This window comes from Conger conger, chromosome 1, assembly GCF_963514075.1.
Source record: "Conger conger chromosome 1, fConCon1.1, whole genome shotgun sequence".
Classification (NCBI taxonomy): domain Eukaryota; kingdom Metazoa; phylum Chordata; class Actinopteri; order Anguilliformes; family Congridae; genus Conger; species Conger conger.
In genome coordinates, this window is record NC_083760.1 from 49,829,319 (window position 1) to 49,848,877 (window position 19,559).

The window sequence follows — 19,559 nt, forward strand, 5'->3', positions numbered from 1 at the left end:
GACTGTGGGGCGGCCTGTAGCGTAGTGGTTAAGGTACATGACTGGGACGCACAAGGTAGGTGGTTCGATCCCCACCGTAGCCACAATAAGATCCGCACAGCCGTTGGGCCCTTGAGCAAGGCCCTTAACCCTGCATTGCTCCAGGGGAGGTTTGTCTCCTGCTTAGTCTAATCAACTGTACGTCACTCTGGATAAGAGCGTCTGCCAAATGCCATTAATGTAATGTCATGGCAAATCTCCAGGAATGCCATATACTGCAACGTATGAAAATATTGTTGGTGTCATTTCTACACTGTCCAAACCAAAAGTGCTTTAGAATGCATGCATTAGTAAACATTCCTCGGAACACAATGCCGCCAAAGCGCTACCAAGGGCTGTTTATACACATACACTGTGAAAGCAACGTGGGACCAAAACACTACCATTCTGTTGCCAGTGAGCCCATTGGCCAGCTGATTAGATAAAGACAAAGTCCAGGATTTGGCGCCTGAAAACAAACGTGGGAGCACGTTTGCCTTAGACTACACTATATAGAGCATAGAACTTGAAGATTTAGTTAAGCTGTGGATGATGGATGAAGTCTGGGCCAGCCGATGAGTACAAAACTCTGGTTTGCCACAGAGAAGAACGCAACGCAAAGCAACATCAGTGGTGAGTCTCACCATTAAACAGTCAGAAATAAACATATCAATGGGCACATTTTGTCCAAAAAAACTGTTGTACCATTACAAGAGCAAACCTAATGCCAATCTTTGCTGGACTAATATCAGTAGAGTCATAAGCTCATCCTCTGTGGGCAAGGAGCATGTGAATGGGGCACACAGAATGCACAGTTTATAATGAATGGAAGAATTCCAAGTCAGGAAATCTTCTGAAAAGCCAATCGTGGACAGGGTGCTTGGAGCGGAAAGTAAGCGTTGCTGTTAGAGCAGGCAGCCTCAGCAGCAAGAAGCGGGCAATTCCGTTTACTCCGCACAAATTGGGTCACTCCGCTGTACCTTAGAGGGAGCACACATTGGCTAATCGGCGATGATGGGCTCTTTCAGGGGTCGGGCAGGCCTGCTCATTGAGAGCAAGGCCACAAGGCGCCCGGCGTGAAGCGTGAGAGCAGATCCGCTGTGGTCAGTTAGTGCCGCTCAAGTCGGCTCGGTATGGGAGCGGAGGCCAGCTCACTGCGGCAGCAAACTGGGTGATAAATGGAAAACCTGCACTCGCTGTTGAGAAGTCTTCAAATATTTAATATACAAGTCAAAAACTGCAAAATATCAAAAACAGTTCATGCTGACAAGGGCTTACTACCGATTACCGAAAGGCAATCTGAAAGTATGTATATGTGTATGTGTATGTGTATGTGTATGTGTATGTGTATGTGTATGTGTATGTGTATGTATATGCATGCATGTATGCATGTATATAAACCTCCCCTGGATGCAATAAATATTTTAGGACTTTGAGAATGCAGGTTTTTCTATTTACTATATGAAGCTAGAGTACCACACACCCATATTGACTACTGAAATGTAAGCCGAGCACATTTCCTCTTTCTTGTCGCAAGTAAACCAGATGAGCCAGAGCCTATGAATATGCCCACGACAACCCGAGTAAGCTGCTTAAACAAAGTATTATTCTTAAGTTTAATTTTCCCTTTAATGGTTTCATTTTCCAGATGCAAGGGTGCAAAGGCAATGGCAAGGACTCATTTATGGCCTGCGTGAACTCCATTTATAATCATAATTATCCATCAAGCAGGCCTAATGCACCAGCAGCATTTAAAATAGGCAAAATTAAACTAATCTAGTGTAAGGGGGCATGACTAACTAAACCTCACACTTAACTGAGCAACGCTACCATTCTAAACTGTAGGCCTACCTGCAGACCAAAGCCTTCAGCCCAGACCAAAAGAACCCTCAAGGTTCCAGGATCCAGCTTTGTTCTTATACAGCTTTTAAGTTAAACAGGATGCTTGTGAAACAAGTTGCATTCCACCACCCATTTTGTGTTTTCAGTAAATTAATGAATGCCCAACGCCCAAAAAAAGGCAAGCGGAAATTTGGGTGAGTGTGGGGGGGGGGGCTGGTTTCAGTGTCATCCTTTGATCACTCTAGTGGAGCACTTCCCCCTGCTCCTACGTGGGTGAACAAGTCGCCCTTTTAGAGCACGCAGCGCGGCCGTCATAGGAAACCGGAGCATCGCTCTTGGCTCACACCACCGCTCCGGTTCTCACGAGACGCACACTTCAGAGGCAGCCGCCACATCCTTAAACCATCGCGGGCAATCCCGTCTGCAACTGAAAACGACTCGTCCGCCCCTGGAGTCGGTAAGCAAGGCGGGATGAGAAAATGATCCAACGCTCGCTCTACCTAACTTTGCTTTCGCTGAACAGTTTGGGGGAGTCTGCACAGCGTTGGCAGGGGCTGAATTTGCAGTGCGTCGGAGTTAGGTGTCCGGTCTCTCTCTGCTCCACAGCTGGGGGCCCTCATTCACACAGAGCACTGAGAAAACCATCTGGGGAAATTCACATGACCATTCCATTCACCGAAACAATATTCCACGAAGCACAGGCAACCACTTAGTCCGTAATGGGTTAACAGAACCACCCTATAGAAAACCCATAGAAAGATCACTTCATTTCAACGGCCATGCGTCTCAAAAAACATATGCCCAAAAGTCATATGATCAAATACAACGCTGGTGCATCCGTCTGTTAAGGGAGCATCCGCCCATAAGGGGTTAAGCATATGAGGAAAAGAAATTCCACAAATTATGAAGTAGGTTTCACAGGACAATTTATTTTGTACTTCAAAATTCAACTCAGATTAAATTTTAAAGATTTTTTTGGCAAGCTTTGGCTTTGTGCAGAAGGAAAGAAAAAAAAACCAAAAACTGAAATAATGCTTCAGAGAAAATCTTGTTTTAGAGATCATGTTTAAATATAATGGTTAAAAGTACCACAGACGCCATAACCACCAAATCAAGCTTCCTGCTGCAATACAACACTGCGTTAAGTGGCATGAAGTCTATGAACATAGCTCACATTTAAGGGAACCAACCTTTCACTGATCGGAAGCCATTTCAAAGTTATGAAAACCGCAAGAAAACAACTTTGAACCGAGAAACCTGACCTATCCCATTAAATGAGACGAAGCCAATATTTACTGACCAAATAGTTTTATGACCTACTGATTAAAAGGCAGCATGGAATTTGTCACCCACAAGCTTGTGGCAATGTGGTGGCCACCACTGGACTAGAACATTACATACCAGTGGTCTCAAACTCCAGCCACAGAGGGCCACACAATGCTCATTCCAACCAACTAATGCTGCCTTCAAACACACATGAAGCCAGATGCATTCAACTGCATTAAAGCAGAGAATATGAGCAAGTTAGAAAACACTAATAATGTATACAAAATTAATTATGTGCAAACCTAAAGCCCTAATTCAGCAAGTAATGAACCAATTATATAATCAAGATCTGAGGCTGGAATAAAAATCAGCATCGACATGGGCCTCCATGGCACAGAGTTTGAGACCACCGACAACAAGCTTTCCCAAACACTTGTTCATCGATAGTTAAGCGCCTGCATTAAATTGCGCTGCTTGTCCATTGGGCATCAAACAATTGCTCCCTTAACACATCAAACATTTCTGCCTCCAAGAAACCCAGAATCTGAGAGTCTGAAAAACACTGAACCCCACCCCTGCGGACATCACCTTGAGGGGCTCACTGGTGTGCCTTAGGAGCGCTGTCTTCCGAGGCCAGGTTGACTGCAGCTTGTGTGAAGAGGGAAACTGGTCCTACCACATTGCCAAGGCTCGAACTTTGTGATGGACATGTTTTGACTAGATGCACACCTCGGGCCCCAAGGCCCAAGTGCAGGATAGCAGAACTTTTCTGCTTCCTTTACTGCGACTTCAGAAGCACTACAAAGAAGCTTGGGTTTCTCTGCAAGATAAGACCTAGGTTACGTTCTTATCTGGATGAACTAAATGCAATAAACCAGCTCCAGGTTCCCACTAATTGAGTGCGTGTTGAAAACACATTTTCATTTTTAAAAAATGTTTTAATACTTTTATTTGAGGTCAAGCTAATATATGAAAAGCTTCTCAAATTGTATGTTTAAGATAAACTTCCAATAATAATCCAAGATAATCAGCTTTAGCTTCTTCCTAGTTCCCAAATTGCTGCAGGAACAGATTTTTGTACTGCCCTGGCAGGAGACCATTTTTGCCTTGCCAATTTTTATACATTTTTCTTCAAAACATGTTTAGCACTTGAAGTCTAGGAAAAAGCTCAACACAATATGCGGGCCTCCCGGTAGAGGGAGGACCCAAAATAAGAGCTGGGAACCATCTGCACATTGGCCACGGATCTGGTTAAAAGGACTGAACACACACTTGTTTATCAGGAAAAGCCATTTGGAGTTTTGCCAAGAGGAAAATGAGGCTGTCGTTTCGTAAAAGTAATGAAAGGCAACAGTCTATTAAACCAACAAACAAGCCTAAATTCAAAGGGAATTCAGTCCAGAGGAATTCGGAAACAAAGCTTTCCCAGTTCAAGCCAAAAAACGTTTTTGACCATTCTCTCCAGCATGGTAGACTTGTATGTATAAAATGTATGAATATCTACTGGATAGGAAACTTTGAAAGAGCACTACAATGATTTTTCACTGAAATGAGAGGACCGTGACAGAGGTTGGCGCTGTAGAAATAGTGCAGAACGTTTGAGTCTAAAGGAACAGCCCGTTCCAGAGACAACTTGAGTGGCTACGACAGAGCATGCTGGGAGCACTGAACTGCATCACCCTTCAATGCTCCTGACATACAGCTCCATTTTGGTACTGTGCAGCAGGTGAATCAGGCTTCTATCACTGTCCAAGCATGCTTATCTGAGCGCAACTGCCTTACCGACGGACTATGGCCCATTCCTGGGTGTGCAGTGTTGAAATTAATACATTACCCTTTATTGCTTTACAATGAACAGATGCCATACAGGTACAGTTTGATGCAATGTATAGAAAGTTAACTTTTCAGTTTCAGTTTTAAGAGATATTTTTAGTTGGTTTCCTGCTTTATTTCAGTTTCACTACAACTGTGACTGAAATAATTTTCCACCCATCATATTTGATATAGGATTTTCATACATCTTGGTTGTGTATAATGTAATCAAGCAGCAAATTCAATGCTGCAGGGGTGGGTGATGTGACTTACAATTACAGCTATATGCTATACGCAGGCAAATCAGAGATTGCCCATCAAAATCTGTCTGAAAAGCTACCCAAGCATATATGAGCTAACATGCTAACCAGTGTTGCTAGTTTTGGAAAGCCATAGTACCACACACCCATATTGACCCATTTGTAATGATATAACAGTGCTGGATTTGATGTCTGTTGAAGTAGACCTGCATATTTCGCCACACTGTGTTCTTGCCACCCTTAAAACATTGTACCAATCGTGCTGAACAATTCAGCAGTAGCCAAGCAACATAAATGCATTGCTATAAAAAGCATGAAGCAAAAGTAACATAACCAATTAAATTACAAGCCATAATCCCCAGTTTCTGGATTACCAAGCACAATAATGTTCGTTTTTCAAGCTATGGACTTCATTGCATTCAGAAAAACTGAATAAATTTAGGCTATTCATTTCAAAACATATAGCAAACTGGGGGGGCTTCAAAACTCATTCCTCTTGAGGACATAGCAGCTACCTTTACAGAGGCTACCACACACAGAATGAGTGCTGTGAGTCTCACGTAGCAACAGTCTTAAATCTGGTCATTACCATTCGAAGGCGTGTCAGCATCTGGCCGCTCACCCCAGTGAAGTAAGCGTGCTGAAGCAGTGCCACGCTGAAGGTGGTCTGGTGTGGGGAACACAAACCGCACTGAGCAGTAATCTTAAGATTTATGTTGCCCATAGACAACAAGCTCATCCACTTCTCACACCCAGACTACTGGGCAGACAGCATGGCCCCAAAGCGGAGTTTATGGAAGAACAAGCTGCATTCTCAATTTGTCGCTGCCCGCGACGCACTGCATTTGCACAGCGGAAAGGTGCTAGCAGCACGCTGTGAGGTCTGTGGTTTGGGGATGAAGATTTTTAGGTGTGGTACGCAAAAATGCATTCATGTGAAACTCAGAGCACTGATTCCTAAACCAGTCAGCATAGTTATTCCATGCTCAGTTTGGCATCTGAAAGTATATACTAAGAGCACTGATTCCTAAACCAGTCAGCATAGTTATCCCATGCTTAGTTTGGCATCTGAAAGTATATATGCCAAGAAAATAAATAAAATTGTAATAGTTGTGTATTTTCAAAGTTCTCCCCTCATCGACTTCCTGGAAAATGAGGTGACATCATCATGAACTAGCAGGCGTGTATTTAGATAAAAGGTCTGCCTATTTTCCATTCCCCGACCAATCAATATCCTTCCATGCAGCAGCACGTATTCTTCCCCCGTCCAGAGCCATAGGCTATGGCTATGCTTCCCCCCCCTCAATCACTCCCCTATACCATATCATGGAAGTCATTGTGAGTCTGGCCGTACTCACAATTATCAATCATTTAGTCTGAAAATGGAAGTACAAATAGGCTACATCAGGGACTGACAGCACTCTGGAGGGTCAGTTTAATTTGAACCTTTTCTGAACTGGGGAAAATGTCCCTTTAATGAAAATCGAAAAAAAAATTTGCAAAAAGAAGAAAAAGTACTACTTCGTCAATTTCAGCCAATGCACAATGACTAAGCAATTTAAATGCATTGGGGGGACGGGGAAATTATTATTTATTCATTTTTGTCCATAATTATCTTTGAATTTATCTTCACAGGATAAGAGAGGTGTTGTCCTGAATCAGTGACACCAGCTCTTCAGTGAGCATACTCCTCAGGGAAAGGAGGGGTGAAATTAAGAAACAATGGTAAATCTAGGTCCTTGCACAACTGTTCAATATGCTCCGTGCAGCGGACACTGCAGCACCGAGGGCTTCATTCAATGACTGGTTGTTCAGCTCTTAGTAAGCCTTACGTTTATTAGCAGTAGTGCTGCTACAGCAAGCCTCTCAATACTGCAGAGGTCAGCAGAGTAGCCAAAAACTGTACTCAAGTAAGCGTAGTTACTTTCATAATAATTACTCAAGTAAGAGTAAAAGTAGTTCCATTAAGCTATAGCTAGTCTGATTTCATATTCAATACCAAGCAGGGCAATGGCTCCAGAACTGCAGAATCACAGCCTAATATAGCATACATATACATAGCAAGATCAACATAATTAAATGTACAAACTGACATTTTAAAATGCACTTCTAAAAAATAAGTTAAACAAATTATAAAATAGCCATGTACAAATTAAAACGGGGCATCAAATACCATTAGCAACACAATACATTAAATCTTTATCCAACATAGGCCACAAGAAACACTATCGTAGATCCCCAAACTTGTTCTTTAACAGAACTTTGTAGTATCAAAGCCTGTTCACTTTGGATTTACATACACCCTGAAAGGAGAGAAAAAAAAAACCAAAAAAAAAACATTTATTTTAACTAGAAAATGAAGTCCTCGATTAACAGAAATTAGTGAACCAACATTACAAGAACTGATCATACATTTTCATTTAGGCTGATAGCAAAGTTATAATTGTCTAAAGTTAAATGAAACCGCATAACTGCTTACCCCAGCAGCAACTACAGCAATGTTGGCCTTCACATTTTTCACCTATACTTCCTTCACCAATCCCTCCAGAAATTAGTTAAAAGCTTGGAGGCTTGTTAGCTCTTCAAATCCTCGGGAGTATAGCAAAGGGATTGGAGTAAAAATTAAATGGTTCTAAATGTCCGGATAAGATATATTATGGGTATTTGTCTACGGTTGACGTGCACTCGTTTATCCCCCAATGTCTGATGATATTTAATGATAAGTGATGCCATCTTGTCCAGTTTGACCCCTTTATTTGACCACTAAAATGAATGGGTAACGAAGGTAGCCTAGCAATTTGCATGCAGGCACATCTGTCGAGAATGCAAGCAGGTGAGGACTTTTCATAGTAAGACGACATTTTATGACGTCCATAACAATTGAGATGACTTGCAGAAATGATTACCAGAGAGCTTTTACCAGCGTACAAGTGATTCCTTAATATGCAAGTGTTTCTGCATCTCTATTTAAGAGGTATGGCGGAACTTTCCTCCTTTTAAAAATTCTATGAGAACAAGTGAAACAGAACTTGCATTGCATAAAATTGAGTCTTAAAAAAGTAGTGAGAAATGTAGCCCAATGTAACCAAGTAAGACTAAATTTCCTTTACAAATATCCTAGAGTAAAAAGTATCCTCCTATAAAATAACTGTTAGAAGTACATAAAATAAAAAAAATAACTTGCTGCAGTAAATATAACGCGTTACTACCCACCTCTGTACTTTTGTTCATTCTTGCTTCATTGAACTAGATATTAGTCAGATGAGCATTGCAACCAACAAGGCAATGACTAACAAGGATGGCTTGTTACAGGCTTGAAACTGGATGGATGGCTTCATAAAACAAGTTTTTATGTGCTTGATCTGTCAATAGTATGCTTTGATTCTCGCCAACATGGAAATGGAATGAGTTTGTAATCTGATGGAAATGCAGCGGTCCCAATTCTGGCACTCAGCCACATGACTCCAAAACAGAGTTCTAGAAGGCTCAATGGCAAGGCTGGAATGCATAAAATGGGTTAAATGACTTTATTTGAATTAATCAAAGTCATTCAGTGGGATGCAAATACAGCAGTGCAGAACTATGCCCCTGGATAAGCCACCAGACTAAATATTGATTCTGGGGCCAGTGTAACAAAATAGAAATTGAGCAGAAGAAATTGCGAAAAGTAACACAATCAATTTTCTCTCTGCATTTCTAGCCACTGCAGCCAATGCACACGACCTTCAGACTAAACAATTTCTACTGGGTATGTTATATAGCCTATTAGTCACAGCCTCTACCCATTACCCAACAAGTCTCGTGAAAAGTAGCCAAAGCACAAAAACAAGCATGTGTCATTGTCAACAGTTCTACCTAATGCATCAGATGTACTTCAATTCCCTTAAAAAGAAAAACCATTTTAAAACAACCGGAAACGCATTAAGCTATGGGGTTTTAAAATAGGAGCAATCCCTTTCCCTAAGACATTGTGAAAAGTCCCAAAAAACACTATGCAGAAGTGAATGCGGCTTCCAATGTTTTCTTCTCTGAAAGAAACCAGCCAGCAAACAGAGGTCCGCCAAGCTAGGCAGGAGAAATCGAATTGGCTTGAAATGGAATTACGGCATTAAAACAAAGACCCTTCCTCTCTTCTACAAACTCTGGCCAGTTGTTCATTTACTAAGTTGTAGCCCCCCCCCCCCCCCCCCAACCCATGGAAAAACAAACCAGCTTCTCCCTAGAAGCTCATGGGGAGGGGGTGAGGAGCTGGGTTGGGCCTTATTTACTCAACAGAGAAGGGCCTGGAATCCTGCCCTGCAGCTGTGCTTCTACAGGAGGGGGGGTGCTGGGGTTCACAGAAGGGTCCTGAAAAGCACACACCATGTCACCTGGGTGGGGAGACGGCCTCTGCTCGCAGCAGAGACAGCCCAAACACACAAGTGGAGCTGTGAAGACTGCACTCTTCAGAATGACTGTAGCTGTTGCTGCAGAACGTAACTCTGAGCCCCCCCCCCCGCTCATACCCATCCCCTTAGGGAAGGTGCCTGATGGGTTCCCTCCCAGTCCACATTGTCAAAAACCCCGTCCAACAGGACACACCCTGCCATTCATGTCCCCCATCCAGAAGACTACTCAGAGTTACGAGAAACTCAAAACAGCCTCATCTGCGGTTTGTTTTGGTATCAAAGAAAAAGAAAAAAAAACAAAGCTTGCTGCTAAACATTTAAAGAGGCTGAGGAACAACACTTAAGCTACTTGACAAGGATTCACATGCTAAGAGGCCTCATTTTTCCTCTTAAAAGCCACAGTGTCTCTTATGACCTTTAAACATTGAAAGGCGACGCAACAGATACGATTCCTCTGCTGCAAGAGGGCGGACAAAGCTCTAAAGTTCATTGGCAAGACGTTTATGAAAACAGAACTTTCCCACTCCTGTGACTATACCTGAAAAGCACAATACCCGATTCTGGATGAAGGCCTACGGTTTATGCAGTGCATCTGGAAAGTTCCCACATTTTGTTATGTTACAGCTTTATTCCAAAATGGAATAAAAAAAAAATTTTTTTCTCAAAATTCTTCACACAACACCCCATAATGACAACATGAAAGAAGTCTTTGAAAGTTTTGCAAATTTATAAAAAAATAAAAAAAAAATTAAAAAAAAAAGAAATCGCATGTACATACGTATTCACAGCCTTTGCTCAATACTTTGTTGATGCACCATTGGCAGCAATTACAGCCGCAAGACTTTTTGAATATGATGCCACAAGCTTGGCACACCTATCTTTGGGCAGTTTCGCCCATTCCTCTTTGCAGTACCTCTCAAGCTCCATCAGGTTGGATGGGGAGCGTCGGTGCACAGCCATTTTCAGATCTCTCCAGAGATGTTTTATCGGAGTCAAGTCTGGGCTCTGGCTGGGCCACTCAAGGACATTCACAGAGTTGTCCAGAAGCCACTCCTTTGATATCTTGGCTGTGTGTTTAGGGCCGTTGTCCTGCTGAATGAACCGTCACCCCAGTCTGAGGTCAAGAGTGCTCTGGAGCAGGTTTTCATCCAGGAGGTCTCTGTACATTGCTGCATTCATCTTTCCCTCAATCCTGACTCGTCTGCCAGTTCCTGCCACTGAAAAACATCCCCACAGCATGATGCTGCCACCACCATGCTTCACGGTAGGGATAGTATTGGCCAGGTGATGAGCGGTGCCTGGTTTCCTCCAAACATGACGGCTGGCATTCACACCAAAGAGTTCAATCTTTGTCTCATCAGACCAGAGAATTTAGTTTCTCATGGTCTGAGAGTCCTTCAGGTGCCTTTTGGCAAACTCCAGGCATGCTGCCATGTGCCTTTTACTAAGGAGTGGCTTCCGTCTGGCCACTCTACCATACAGGCCTGATTGGTGGATTGCTGCAGAGATGGTTGTCCTTCTGGAAGGTTCTCCTCTCTCCACAGAGGAATGCTGGAGCGCTGACAGAGTGACCATCGGGTTCTTGGTCACCTCCCTGACTAAGGCCCTTCTCCCCCGATTGCTCAGTTTAGACGGGAGGCCAGCTCTAGGAAGAGTCCTGGTGGTTCCGAACTTCTTCCATTTAAGGATGAGGGAGGCCACTGTGCTCATTGGGACCTTCAAAGCAGCAGAAATTTTTCTGTACCCTTCCCCAGATTTGTACCTCGAGACAATCCTGTCTCGGAGGTCTACAGACAATTCCTTTGACTTCATGCTTCGTTCGTGCTCCGACATGCACTGTCAACTGTGGGACCTTATATAGACAGGTGTGTGCCTTTCCAAATCATGTCCAATCAACTGAATTTACCACAGGTGGACTCCAATTAAGCTGTAGAAACATCTCAAAGTTAATCAGTGGAAACAGGATGCACCTGAGCTCAATTTTGAGCTTCATATATATATTTGTAGTCGGGTAAGCGTCTGCAAATGAACTAACAGAAATAACCTGTTAAAATGGATTAATACTGACTGATTAATATGAGGGAACTGCAATGAAAAAAGTAAAGATAAAAGAACATCCTACACATTTTCCAACAGAAACATTTCAGAGGCTGACCATCGGAGTCAAAATGTGAAGTCATTTCTTGAAATACTTGGTGGCATAAGACTTCCCTGGAATTAATCTCTCTGAAAGGAATGTGAACATTGGATCTGCCCGCAGACTTAACATTGACTGTCCTTTCCCACCGAGAGACATCATGGTGCTGGGCAATTAATCAGCTCAGTGGATGGATCCTCCCAACAGGGGTGGAGTTCTGCTCTTGGAATCAGTCACTTAACTCAGAGAACCACAGGAAAGACCAATTATTCTCGAAGCATGGCAAAGGTTTTCAGTCCTGGCCAAGAGGAAGGTGCAAAGAAACTGCACCATGTAGCAGGACAGGATGGCATGTTCAGAGTATTCATTAATCACTGGCAATTAGGGCAACCTGGTTCATTCAAAGGGATTTATTAAAATAATACCATAGCTGCTGTACATCATTGGACAGAGACCCCACCCTGTACAATTCACTTTACTGGCTTTAAAAAAATAAAATAAAAAATTTTTTTTACTTTTGCATAGTACTTTCCCCCCTATTACGCATATTAATTTACCCATGTTCTTATTGAAGGAGTCCATCACACCAGCATTTCACTGTACATACTTGTATGAGCATGTGACAAATAATGTCAATGAGGATTAGGGCCTCACCGTGCCCAGCTGACCCTGATGCTTCCAATGGCTCAAATAGACTCTCTGTTCTAAACAGTACCCAGATTTAATGGCATTTAACAGTAGCTAACCATGCAGCTTCTCACTACTATAGAGAGTGCCATTCTTAATCTGACCGTAAAGCATTCTGATGGGATTAGGCAAAATATTGCAGAGAGGAGCACTTCTTTGAGAACTTGTTAACTGATCAAACCAGCAAGAGTCGCAGAGGGTGTCATGTACGTGATGATGACATTTGACGGTTTCACCTAATTTTACATTTTAATGTTTTTGTTTTTTTATGCCCATGAGATCAGTAATTGACATTTCGGTTCTCAGAGTTCTCCATCCGCCAAAGATTGTACAAGCTTAATTGCATGTAATTTGGTTGCCTAATCCATGTAAAGAAATTATAACGATTTTAAAAGTGGGATTTTAAGCTCATACATAACGGAGGTGGCAGAGGCCAAGAGAAAATCAAGTGAACATTTATGCTGGCACAGCATGCACAAATTTCATACAGATCTCCAATACCCTTGACAGACCTGCCAGCCCAACCACCTGCCCCACCCCCACCCCACACCCAAATTTCAGACTTACAAGGAGTGGAAGTAGCAAAAATTGCTCTACAAAAATGGAGCCGATAAGTAATAGTAATTTGATAAATATGCTGTTACATTAAGATAATTAGGATTCCAAATTCACCAAAATTAAGTAATCAAATTTGGCTTGATTTGGTAAATGAAAATTCCCCTTTTTATCATCCACCACTACTGCTCATTTTTGAACATTCACACTACCTTACCATGTGTAGTGACTGTGCGTATGTCAGTCAAAAGGCCACACACACCAGTGCCGTTCTCCCACAACCTTTATGTAGCCAATCCAAGTAATTTCAACAATTCATAAATGTGGCAGCAGCAAGTCAAAATGGGGAGCTTTGTCCTACACTTTGCTCATGCAAGAACGTTGTGCTCAGTCATTCCAGTCACGATGTGATACAGTATTAAATCGATTGGCTGCAGTCACTCTTTGAAGATACACAAGCCAGTGGTATTGGAGAATCCTAGATAACAAGAGAGTTCAGAGGTGGCAGCTGAGGTCAGAGCAGATTAGCAATCGAGAGCAGAAAAATGGGAGTCAAACTCAGAGAGTTTTACATATTTGACTGACAGGAAGGATAATGCATAAGCCGAGAAAGTGTGCATTTTAAACAAATGGACAGAGCAGTCGAGGTGAACAACAAAAAAGGATGGGTTTTGCATTTATTAAATCAAGCCTGGTTCATTCAAATCACCCATGTATGTATGAAAATCAACAGCACTTTCATCAATCTCATCATTATGAAGTTGTATCACTTCAACCCCACATATTGGAGAAGGCTTGCCTTTAATCAAAATAACAAGACCAGGAGGTAGCCTATATATCCACCCTTCATAAGCCCTGGAGCCAGGAGCAGTGGATATTCAAGCCTCTGCCTTCTTCAAATGATCACTCATGACCTCGCAGACAGGGTGTCATTCTGCAATGAGCAAGGAATAGCCAGCTACTGTCTGTGGATTGAGAGCTGAATCCATTGCAGAACCACTGCCAAGGGTTCTGAAACGGAGACAGCTACTGCTTATTGTATGACAATTCTACAATGAATTACATTTTGTAGACACTCAAAACAAAATCAATCAACTGATAAAGGCATAAATTGCTTTGGATGCAAATTTTAAGGAATTCCTTGATTGATTGCGCCGAACATGAATAAACAATCGATTAATCATAAACAAAACATCTTAACAAAATAGTCCCGCGACGGTTGCCATGTACCACAAAAGAGTCCCAGTCAGTCAGCTGTCAGCACCTGCTTGCATTAATGAACATTACCACAAGATGGTTTTTGGAAGTACAGTGACAAACGTAATTAATTGGACAGGGAGACATTTTGGTTCTGTGATCTACCACAGAGTTTAATTGATGACAATGAGGTTGAAGTGCAGACGGTCAGCTTTAATTAGAATTTATCAAATTAATGGTAATTAAATAGAAGTATAGTATTATTTTTACTCATTAAATTAACATAATAAATATAAAACCCCCAGATATTTCACAAACCATTTGAAACTTCTCTACAGAAGAAACATTTGTAATTTAGTTCCTTTTTTTCCGGACTTCTTCCTGTTAATAGAGGCCCTGTTTGAACATTACAGTATCAACCAAAAATGTTGTACATATTTACATTACTCTTTGAAATAATCAAAACAAGCCACGGCATGGCAGTAACAACTCAATTTTCTGCACATAAGTAGGCCATAAGTATACCTTTTGAACTGCATCGTTACATTTTGAGAGGAAACTTTACCCATTCTGGTAGAACGGCATCTACTAGATTTCTTACAGAAATTGTATTGGCAAGGAGCATCCTAAGTGGATTATCAATTAGTCTGCAATACACAAATACAATTCCAGGACAGGCAAGTAGAGAGATGACAAACCTTTACAATGGGGGCTTGCACCTACCACAACTCTTTTAGCTTGTAAGATCAAAGTTGAAAATGTTTGAAGAAAAAATGAAGTTGGCTGAAGACTTAAATCCGGTTCCCCAACAGGCTGTTAGAACTTTAGTGCTTGACAGCAGCAGCATAGTAATTTGGAGGAACCTTCCACTTTGGAAGCAAGGATCTAAGCAACTTGTACACAGCAATACGAAACGCGTATTCACCCTTAATGAGGCCACTCAACTAGTACACAGCTATATAAAGAGTTCCGCACTTAAACTGGGCATCACTAAACGGGGCAAAATAAATATTTTGATGCACTACCCAATTCAGACTTGTTGGACAGATTCAAAATTACAGACCCATGCCATGTGCTGAACTTTTAAAACAATTCCATGAATGGAGATGTGCTTCTTTCCATATGAAATGAATTGTGCATCTCTCATACTAACATTTCAGAATGAAGGAAAAACAGAAAGGAAGTTCCAGCTACACACATCCAGCTCCATTTTATCTACAAAATGTTTTAAAAAGGAAAATTCGAAGGGAAACCTGGCAAAGTGTTGCCACAGGTGATCAGCAGTTGGGCTGACACGCTCAGTAACAAAGCAGGTTAAGGACTCGGAGGCAACCAAAGAATGAAAAGTATGGCATTAATGTTGACAAGTTAAAATGTAACTAAATAATAAAGCGGTTCACTGCTAATGAGCTTCCCACACAATCTATTAAAAAGGTCACTGCACAGCACTTTCCCATACGAGATCAGCCATAAAACTCAATTCGAGCACAGAGACTTAACTACAGTATGCATCACTCCAAAAGTGATTCTGCAACGATGACTGCCGAAACATTTAGCAAGATTGCCATAACAAGGTCATTGAGACAGAAATTACTTCGAATGAAGAAAAAAAGGAAATGCAGTCAGTTCTGCTGAAGTGCATGACCTAATACTATCAACAGAAATGTCTGTCTGGTGGGGGGCATCCAAATAATGGTTTAAGTTAACAGTAACTACGGAGCCATAAGGCACAAGGCAAAAAACTCAAAGCAGACAAAATGAGAATTTATAAAGGTCCTGAACATCCCTGAATGCCATTATGAGAAGCTTGCTTATGTTTTCACAGCTATAGCAAGCAATTATAAGCTTTGGTTTTCATATCAGCCGAGTGTTTTGGAGCCAAGTTGGGAGAGATTGTAATTACATTATGGTCATGGTAGAGCAAATGGCTTTGGACAAGCATGCAATTGTGGTTTGAACACTTTAGAAAAACATGGTACACTTTGGGGTAAATTTACATATGACAAATTCACACTATGTAGGAGATCAAACGAATAAATACTACATGGACCACTGCTATCAGAACTTTTACTGATTACAGCACAAAATTTTCAATAAATTCCTTTTTCAGTTGAACCAAGTCGGGCAAGTGTCAACAAACCGTTTAGTATACACACAGCAGGGCCAACAGTGGGCATCGACATTAGAGGATTCAAAATCCATGGTCATAATGAGTTACTGACATTGAAATGCCTACCCTTTCAAATCACCAAAAGTCAACATCAGTCCCTCTGCTTTGGACAGAATTCATCATATATTTTGTGATTGATCAGGCATTGGCGCAAGGCAGATATTTATATAATGTCAAAATATAATTTATGATATGCATTGGTGCTGCTCTGGTGTAAAGTTGAACATCCAAATATTAACCCCAAAGTCATAAATGGCTGCTTTCCTGCACATCCCAAAAACCTATTAAATGCTCAGTAATACAAAAAGGTGGTCCGTATACAAGAATATTTGAATAAGTGTTGTCCCAGACTTAATGCCAATCATTCAGGCCCTTGCCCAGTCAGCGCCCTTTGGAGTACTTGCATAACACTGTATGCAGGAAATGGTGCATGCAGTAAAGTTATCCACCGACTGCTCATTTTCATTCATACCAGCAGGGTTTTTGTGCAATTAGATCTGAATGCCTTTTATCGATGTTTTGCTGTGAAAACTGTGTAACATTAATAACTGAATGCCTATTGTGATAAAACAGAACCAACACACCTGCACGGGCACACAGGCCAAAAAAATTGCACCGTTCAGGCTATTCTCGGAAACAGTCGTCCGATTAAACGAACAAACTGACCAGGAAGAACTGATATAGGATCATCCCTACAGGGCAAGCAAAGGTTTCTGGCTTTTGGTTCCTGGCTTCTCTTGAGCTTGCACTACATTATACCAGTGATTTATATAGATTACCCCCCGTTCACATAAATTCAACAAAAAAACATTTGAATATCAACCTCATTTCAGCCAAGTTGACATTTAGTCATAAGCTAAAATTTCAGCTCAACCCATCACCGGATCCAAAGAACAAGAAGCATGTTAAAGCAGTGTGCAACTTGGTGCAGATGGACCCTTTTAGCATGTGAACATTTACCACTGGCCCCGGGTGATCATCGAACATATATTCATACATGAGTTAGCTAACGTTACGTGTCAGAAATGTACATCTCCATCTCTCGGTCGCTCTCGTCAGAAAATTTTGCGCAAAGGACCCCGATTGCAATTCAAGCTCAACCAAGCCAGCTATAGCGAGCGTCTGAAAAGAAACCCGCCCTTGCTAACGTTAAGGGAACTTGAAGTGATGGTTGCGACGAACTGCCATCATGTTAACTATGACAAACGTAAGCCAATAGCGAAGTTACGCGAGTTTCTAATGATCTTCATAATGACCATGTAACATGTAATATACATTAGCTAACGTTAGGCAGTTAATTGGCTTTTTCTTTCAAAATCAAGTCGCATCTCAACTGGCTAACATTTCTAGTAACTAGCCTTCTTGTCAGCTTAAAAAACACGCTGGTTAGCCAGTCAGCGAAATCGCCTGCTATCCAGCTAGCTGGTGCTGGCAATTGTAAAGTAACGTTAGTACGTTACGTTAATCGTCCACATTTGTTTTTAGCGAACTCAATGAGCCCGTCAATAGCGTTATTAGGTAGCTAAGGCTAAATATCGTTTGGCATCATAGGACAGGATACTAGCCGCTTTGGTAGAAATGTTGTTGGCCAAGTGAACTCGCTAGATACTAACGAAACAAAACATACTGCCGAAGAAGAAAATCAGGACCCACAATATTTCAAGGAAACGATAGCCCTAGGATAGGAAATTGCTAGTTGCAGTCTAACCTGTTAGCTAGCTAGCAGTTAAGTCAACTGTTAACATTATTATAATTGGTAAATTAACGTTAGCCAACTAACTAGCCTGCTAGGTTGTAGCTAACGCTGGGCATTCGGTGTTGGCAAAATCACAAGTTATACGGGCAAATGCAAACAAAATCAAACAAACTATTGCAGCCAGCACACGTTTACGTTAAGCTATCGTAAAGTTACCCTTATTTAGCCAACCAGCGGTTATTTGCACAAGGTAACTTTCATCCGCTGTAACATTAGCCAGCTGGCACATTAACAATGGTGCTAAATTTATTTTGCTGCAAACAAATCGTTGACCCATTAATTGAGGAAATTAGTATATTAGGCTAGCCAGCTACAGGCCAGGGATTAATTTCACGTAGCTAATTAGCTAGCCTAACTTACCCAGTTAACAAGCTACCGTTAGATATCCTTAAATTACCTAGGGTTAGTCTTAATCTAAGTTATACATCAAACGCCATTTGCATTAAAATATAGCAAACATAAGCACTGCATAGCTGGATGGCTTGTGAACACCGATGGGGAGGGTGAACTGCAGACAGAGGGGCAGGACACCCCATAACGTTAGACTAATGATGGTCATAGCAGCTAGACTAAGTTAGCTAGCTAAATAGCTAACATTAGCTAGTTTTTAAAGCCAGAGACGTAACATAGCTTTAACGTACCGTTGAAGTTATCTAGAACGGACGATCTGGAAAGAGCCATATGAAATAAGGTGTCCTAGAAGGTCTCAAAATCCTCTGAGATTTTTGGCATCTACTTCTCTTCTCAGTTTCAACTTGAGCCACTTCGGTCCCACCCGTCCTTTAAATCAGCTTTCCCTCTCGGCACGATCCGCAGTTCTTTCGGACTGTCCGTACTCCCCCTTCACTCGTTTTGTACAGACGGGTTCAAATAGTCTCGCGAGACCGATGAGACCACTCAAAGAAAAACATTCTGATATTTCTCTCGCGAGAAATTGCAAGCAAGACAACTCCATGGACAGCAGCGAACTTTACACGGACACATCGTGGGTGATCTCGGGGTTATTTGAAATATATAGCTATATAGGCTATTTATATGTACATTATATATAGCTATGAAAAACGCAGGGACGTGCTGAATATTACGGCGTTCGGATAGCTACAATACCGATGTAAAGCCCTTAATCCTATAATGCCTATGCTTCCTGATGTGTTACACGTTGAAATGTCTTTTTTTGGCAATTAAAAAAAGTTATAATACTGAGTGCCGTAACGTTATGGAACGAGAATACGAAACTTCGTGAATAAAGAAAACATCGTTCTAATGTACTCGCTAAATTCTCGAGTTGTAAAACTCATTCAAATTTAGACAAGTTTTCCAAATTTGTATGTCATATTTTTCACAGTTATTTAGTTTCAGATAGTTCTTGCAGTGGGCACTACATCTATGCCCTGATGAAAACAACGGCTCAAGCTAGGTTTTGAAATAGCTGGTTGACCAGTTCAACCAGCTCCACACTCAACATGGTTTG

General features: G+C 41.6%; 1 protein-coding gene across 1 annotated transcript in view; it reads right to left on the reverse strand.

Moving 5' to 3' along the window:
- Window positions 1–18,937, reverse strand: part of rnf19a (ring finger protein 19A, RBR E3 ubiquitin protein ligase) — a 43,525-nt gene extending 24,588 nt beyond the window's left edge. The window contains exon 1 of the mRNA XM_061230960.1: window positions 18,730–18,937. The gene's annotated coding sequence lies outside the window, so the exon portion shown is untranslated. The remainder of the gene's footprint in view (window positions 1–18,729) is intronic.
- Between the last annotated feature and the right edge of the window lie 622 nt (window positions 18,938–19,559).